Source organism: Leptonychotes weddellii, chromosome 5 (assembly GCF_054177405.1).
Source record: "Leptonychotes weddellii isolate Sample4059 chromosome 5, ASM5417740v2, whole genome shotgun sequence".
In the NCBI taxonomy this organism is placed as follows: domain Eukaryota; kingdom Metazoa; phylum Chordata; class Mammalia; order Carnivora; family Phocidae; genus Leptonychotes; species Leptonychotes weddellii.
Genome location: NC_138373.1, coordinates 143,243,481 through 143,250,813, shown reverse-complemented (window position 1 = coordinate 143,250,813; position 7,333 = coordinate 143,243,481).

Below are 7,333 nucleotides of genomic sequence, written 5' to 3'. Positions count from 1 at the left end.
ATGTGGCAGTTTTCCTGGGGTGCTTACAGCAGGGGCAATGGAGGCACCAGATGAGCCTTCCATGCACAAGAGCAGGCATATAAGAAAATAGCAATATGACAGAAGGCATAAATCCTTTTTCCTGCTTTGGGGTACAGTGATCCTGTAGCTGATAATCTGTCCATTCCTGCCCTGAGGAAGGGAGTAAGGTAAGGGGTAAGGGAGAGGACTGGTGAGACTTTAATATTGAGTTCCTCCTAAGCTTAAGTTTAGATGTATAGAAACAAAATAGATGAGGAAGACATAAATAATCCTTGCAAACAGAGGAGTCAGGTAAGGACACAGATGACTGTAATTCAAAATAATACAGGTGGTGAGAAATAAAGCCCTCTGGGGAGTTAGAGCAGGAAAATATAACGGAAAGTCATATAATTGGGAAGCAGAAGGTGAAGATTTAGGAACAGCAGTGACAGTGGACAAATGGCCTTCATCCTTTCCCACAGAGTCATGGTTGTCTTGGCCAACTATCTGCAATAAATTCAGATCCAAATAGTGCTTCTGTGTTGTGGGCCTGAGCAGCCAACCACATCAGTTTAAAGTTAATAGTTACAGATTATCCAGACTTTGACACCAAGGGGTTTATTGAGACTAATGGGTCTAATCCTATTAGAACTCCCCGTGCACTCCTGGGAACAATTCCTTTACCTCTGATAGAACTACCTCATTTTTGAATTTATAAAATAAGATAATCTGAAAATCATTACTGGTATTTAACACAGATGCATGTCTGTGAAATCAAGAGCCACAGTCTCTATATATAGGTCCATCTGGAATAAGATTGACTCATTAAATTATTTTCAATGGGGTATTAAAAGTAACTGATATTCCTCCCAACTCACCACTATAAATATAATAAAAAATGCTTTGATGCTGGTCTGAATGGGAAGGAAGATGATATAAAATCACATGAGAGTTATTTGTTAATTATAACTGCTTCTATACTTGGAGAAAGGTAAATGAGCAAAGGAAGTCCAATGACATTTTTTTTTTTAAGTAGGCTCCATGCTCAGAGTGGAGCCCAAAGCAGAGCTTGAACTCACAACCTTGGGATCAAGATATGAGCTGAGATCAAGAGTCTGATGCTTAACGGACTGAACCACCCAGGTGCCCCAAGGAAGTGCAACAACATTTTTATCTCCCTTAAAGTTTATGGTACTTCAATTTTCTTAAATTTTGGAGTTGTGAATCTCAGTTTTTTTTTCTTTTTTAAAAGATTTTATTTATTTATTTGACACACAGAGAGAGCACAAGCAGGGGGAGGGGCAGGCAGAGGGAGAAGCATATACCCAACTGAGCAGGGAGCCCGACGCGAGGCCTGATCCCAGGACCCTGGGATCATGACCTCTCTGTTTTAAAGTTTGACGTCTTGGCCTGCCAAAATGAGTCATTTCACTTGACAATTTCTCTTTATTGCTTCTGTCAAAAAGATTGTCCAGAAGGAACAGTGATATTATCCCACAGCCATATTAGAGAGTCATAAACAATTCTTCAAGGGATATTTATTGGCATTGCAAATGTCTAATGATGGAGGGTTAAGTTAAAAATAGAATATAAAATCATCTATATTACTATAGGTGTCATATATATCTTCATGGATATACATATACATTATACATTTTACATATATCACATCAATGCATGTATATTACAATGATCCATTTTTAGACAGAGAAAGGAGGAAGACTGGATAAAAATAGCATAAAAGTGCTAAGAGTGATTATGTATTTTTTCCTTGTTCCCATGTCTTTTCTTTCTTTGCCAAATTTTGTACAATGAATTTGTATGCTTTTATTAGCAAACGAAAGCCTTTATGTTTTGTAAAAAGCAATGGCTCATCATTTTGTCTCTTTTGGACTATCTTACTAACCACTGAAATAGCAAGGTGACAAACTAAAAGATGTTCGAAACCCTTACACACAAACATACAGCCCCTGCACTTGAAAAGCATAGAGATAAGAGCACTCTGCGTGTCCCCATTGTGTTAAGTACCACCTCCTGTGCTGTCATAGCCCTGAATGCCTATCTGCCTCACTACACTCATCACGTCATTTTATAATCTCCTCTATACTTCTTTCTTTCTTCCTCACTAGGTCTGGATATTCCAAAGTGCATTAACCATGCTTTAGTTATATTTGTATTCTTAGTTTTGGGGGCACAGTACCTGGAACGTACTAGGTGCTCAATAATTGTTTTCAATTCAGAAACATCCAAGAAATACAAAGGTGGTCCAACTATCTCTCTCCTTCTGAGTTACTGAATTTACCAGTGTTGGAGCAATCTGTGGAATTGATCCACCCCCACCTAGAACAGACTGCCTCCCTCAACATTCATTCCATTTTTTCAACCCTATGACTTGCATGAAAACCACTGCTCAAGAGGCAACCCTTTCCAACATTGCCCACCTATATATATTAGAAAGCTTGTCTTTCTAAAGAATTGAGATGTGTCCTGTTCAAGAAATGTTTTCACTCAGTGGAACCTAACAGTGGGCAAGGGATAGAGTTTTGGGAAGTTGGGGAGATGCATCTTCCTAATGTGAAGGAAGAATTTGTTGAAATTGGGGAGGCATAGCTGGAGGAGGATGACTGAAATAAAAGTGTGCTAGCTTGTGCGATACTATTAATATCACTGACATAGACTGAATTTGGAATATAGGACTATCTGGTATTTTTATCTGCCCGGCATCCAATGTCCTTTTTTTTTTAGCAACATTACCCTCCTCCCTGACTCTCAGTCCCTATAACTTGGGTGGGCCTGACCTTACTCCCAATTTCATGAGCACATGACCAAATGAGTCTCACCAGAGCATTGATTCTCCTGGGCATTTTAATATTGGTTTGAGGATTGGCATCTGACCCAAAGCAGGCCATGAGATGCTGTCCTTGAATTTTGCTGGAACTATTGAGAAAAAGAATCCTTTTTTCCTGATGAGACTGCTAACCTGTTGAGATGTTGGCCTGGAACACAGGTGATCATTTTATCACTGTGAAAGAGGAGACTGCCCACAAATGAAGCCAATGCATGGAAAATAGTGCTGAGACTTGGATCTGAATCTTGATGACATCATTTCTACATATCTGAATTCAGTCATTCCTGAATCAAGATCCTCCTGGATTTTTCAGTGCAAAATAATAAACTCAATTTTTGCTTAAGCCCATTTGTTTTGGATTTTGGTTACTTTCAATGAATGGAGTCCCATCTAATACAGAGAAGGTCTGTCTTTTCTCACTCCATCTGTGAAACTGAATTCCTAGCGTTGGAACAGTCTTTGGACTTGATCCACCCTCACCCAGAATAGACTCCTTTCATCAACATTCAGTTCTTTCCACAGTGTGGCTTGCGTACTCCTAGAGGTGGAAAACCACTGCTGTTGAGCAGCAACCCTTACCACCATTGCCCACCTGTATTTATTGAAGATATTGTCAACATCTGCTCTTAATTCCGTTCTCTAGAGCAACAGAGACTAGAGGTTTTTTCTCTTCAGATATTTGAGTATCACTGTGAATCATGTCTATTTCTCAATCAAACTGATTTTCTCCAGACTGAATATCATCTCTCCCTATAATATAGAGTTTTTCTCTGAGTGTGATCCACAATGTTTTCAGATAGACTATAAGACTCAGTTTACCCTTCAGAATATTTCTTTAGTATAACCATGTCCCATGTAATATAATGTTTCTCTGAAATTCAGGCTTACCGAGGCATCCTATAGGTTATTTGATAAATCTGACAACCTTATCCACACATCACTTGAGTTAGAGTCACCTAGGAGCTCCCCAGTTTAGAGGTCCCAATGCTAAAGGTACATAGTTGTTCAATGGAGTTTGAGAACTACTTCTTTAACCATTTTGTACACTCCTACATGTCCTACTTTGGGCATACTTTTGTTGGTTAGTGTTCCAAATTTTTGAAAATTTTGCAGTCTTAAGCAACATCAAGGCTCTGGGATATTTCAGTACTGAGTGTTTTTTATATGGCAGACACTGGTCTAGGTAATAAATAACACTAAGAGTTCTGCCTTATGGAACATACATTCTGGTGGGACAGCCAGACTGTAAACAAGTAAACAAACAAATATGTCATAACATAATTTCAGGCACTGGTGAGTCCTATGAAGAAAAGTAAATCAGGGTAAGGAGACAGCAATGAGATTAAGAGATGCCGTTTTAGAGAAGGTGACCCAGGAAGGCCTCTCAGAGGAGGTGAGATTTGCACAGAGCCTGGAGGAGGCAAGGGGCTGAGCCAATGCCAAAGTCCAGAGAAATAACATTCTAAAGTAGAGGCACCAGGAAAGGCATGGAACCTGGGTGGGAACAAGCTTGGAGTGCTCAAGAAGCTGGAGTGGAGTTAAAAAGATGGAGTGTGGGAAGGTATGTAGGCAGAGAGGTTAAGAGGTGGACAGATTGGGTAAGGCCCTGTGACCATCATAAGACATTTTTATTTTTATTTTGTAAGTGCAATGGGAAGCAATTGGAAGGGTTTGAGTGAGGAAATTAACAGGATCTGATTTAACTTTTATTTTTTATTTTATTTTTATTTTTTTTTGAAGATTTTATTTATTTATTTGACAGAGAGAGACAAAGCGAGAGAGGGAACACAAGCAGGAGGAGTGGAAGAAGCAGGTTTCCTGCAGAGCAGGGAACCCGATGCGGGGCTCGATCCCAGGACCCTGGCATCATGACCTGAGCCGAAGGCAGACACTTAACGACTGAGCCAACCAGGCGCCCCTCGATTTAACTTTTAAAAGGACCCTTCTGGTGGCTCTATCGAGAATAAACTGAAGAGCATGAGAATGAACACTAGACTGTGGTTGTGAGGCCATTAACAAAGTTTTGGTTCCTGCCTTTGACAATCTGTTCTTGTCTTGCTGGTCTTTTTCCAGTTTTTTTTTAAGAGCAGCACCACAGAATAATTGTGAAAGAATATGGGCTCTGAAGCCAAATGGCCTTGGGTTTGAATCCCAACTCTGTCAATTACTATCTGTGGGATTTTGGCCAAGATTCTTAACTACCCTGGGCCTTGTTTTCTTAATTTGAATAGGATGAGGGTCATAATTATACCTACCTCATCAAGTTGTTGTGGGTCATTAAATTAGTTAATATAAGTAAAATGTTTTGAATGGTTCCTGGCCCATCATGAGCATCCAGTAAATGTTAGATACTATTACTATTGAGCACAATATCCTCTTTCTTGCCTTAGGACACTATGGTCCATTTTCCTCTTCCATCAGGTTAATGTATGCTCATCCTTCATGCTTTGAGTTGTCACAGGAAGCCTTTCCTATCACTTTCACCACATCCTCCTGGGCAAAATGAGTCACAAGACCAGCCCAGATTAAGGGAAGGGAAAACACACTCTATCTTGAGATGGGGCAAAGTCACACCGCAGAGGAAGGGTGGAGAATTAGGGCCATTTTTGCAATCTACAACTAGAGAAACCAAGAGAACTAATGTCAAAAGCTGCCAAAACGCACCCTTTCAGTCACCTCAGTACCCAAAGGACCCTGTCTCAAGACAGTTTCTGCATCCTATTGCGACCTTCCACCTTGGTGTTGCAAGACTCCACTCTTGTTGTCCAGAGTGCTGACTCTTCTCTTGGCCATATTTGCTGCCTTCTAAATGGAAATGTTGCCAACAGCAGTCTGGGTGCATGAGCGAGTGGGATGGAGGAGGGGGGTGGGGAGAATCTATGGTCCAACAGCCACATGTTCCTTGGGCTGCATACTGAGTCCTCAATGGAGAACACTCGGGTTTGATGCCAGATCTGAACGGCTCAGGGCCATGGGCCTTGAGGTCTGTAAACATCAGATGCTTTTAATGCTGCCTTTCTTGCTTTGCCACGGGAGCAGTCGCTCAAAGAGGGAGTCCCTCCCTCTGCCCATGAATGAGGCCTGCCTGCCAACACCAATTCCAGCTGTGAACATGTAATCAGCTCTTCTATGGCCCCAAAAGGGGAGTCCCAGAGGCCTAAATTTAATTTTCATGCATATTTGTCTTCTCCCTCCACTTTATGCAAACACTATTTTGTCGCCAACACAGGCGCCAACTGTTTTGTTTGGATAATTGCTCGAAGTCAACCCCAAACTACAGGGAGCTCCCTTTTTCAGAAAGCACATTTTGGTTAATTTTCGGTTAAGCAAATGATATCTTCCTTCAGCTCTTCCTTCAGGGTTTCAGCGATGATTTCTGTAAACATTTTATTCATTCTGAAGCAGTTTGACACCAGCGTCCGGTTTATTCTCCTCCATCCTGGGTTGGTAGGAAGGAGCAAAGAAAACAGGAGCTCGGCAGCCCCGCGGATCATCTGCTACTGCTGTTTTTCTTTCAAATAATTCGCTATTCATCTTGCCACAATCAGCTGGTCCTAGAGTGGCTGTAATAACCCAAGTGGAGGTTTGTGGCCATAATAGGGAGGAGGGGAGAGAGAAAAATGAACTCTTGTAAAACAAAGATCTTATTTTTATGGAAATGAATAGAAACTCTGAAGTAAGGATGAGACATATGGAAAAGCATAAAATATGAACAGAACGTTTTAAAATAGAAGGTCCTCAGAAATGCTCCATATGGCCCAGCAGTATTTAAGGTAACAGAAAACAGTTCATGTTGCAGCTGCAAGTGTTCATTCCTGGGGTTCAGGACTCAGTTCACAAAACTGTACTCTTCAATTTGTCTTGAAGAATGCTTTCTTTGTCTAGCTCCTGGGGCTAATTCTCTTAGGGTTAGGGGGAGAGTTAAATGAGTAAGTTATTAAGACCGACAATTTTAATTAATTGTATTTCATTCTTAATGAAGGGATAAATTACTCATAAATGATCTCTCCTCCTACCTTACTTAATAATCAATAGTTATGAAATAGTTATGAAAACTTCATGCAGTTTTAGAGCCTCTTTAGAGCTTAGGGGATCTACATATTAGAGCATAGTAACAACACAGGACTCATAATGGAAACATCATTCTAAAAAAAACGACACAGGACATTCAAATGGCATCTCCTAAAAGCACATTTCATATACACCATTAATGCTAGTCCATGATTACTATCTATCTGAAGAGTCAACCAACAAAAATCACACATTTTACTGAGGATTTTCTGATTTTTGCCATGGTATTAAAAATGACTTGGGAAAGGGCGCCTGGGTGGCTCAGTTGGTTAAGCGACTGCCTTCGGCTCAGGTCATGATCCTGGAGTCCCGGGATCGAGTCCCGCATCGGGCTCCCTGCTCAGCAGGGAGTCTGCTTCTCCCTCTCCCGCTCCCCCCTCTTGTGCTCTTTCTCTCTCTCACTCTCTCTCTCAA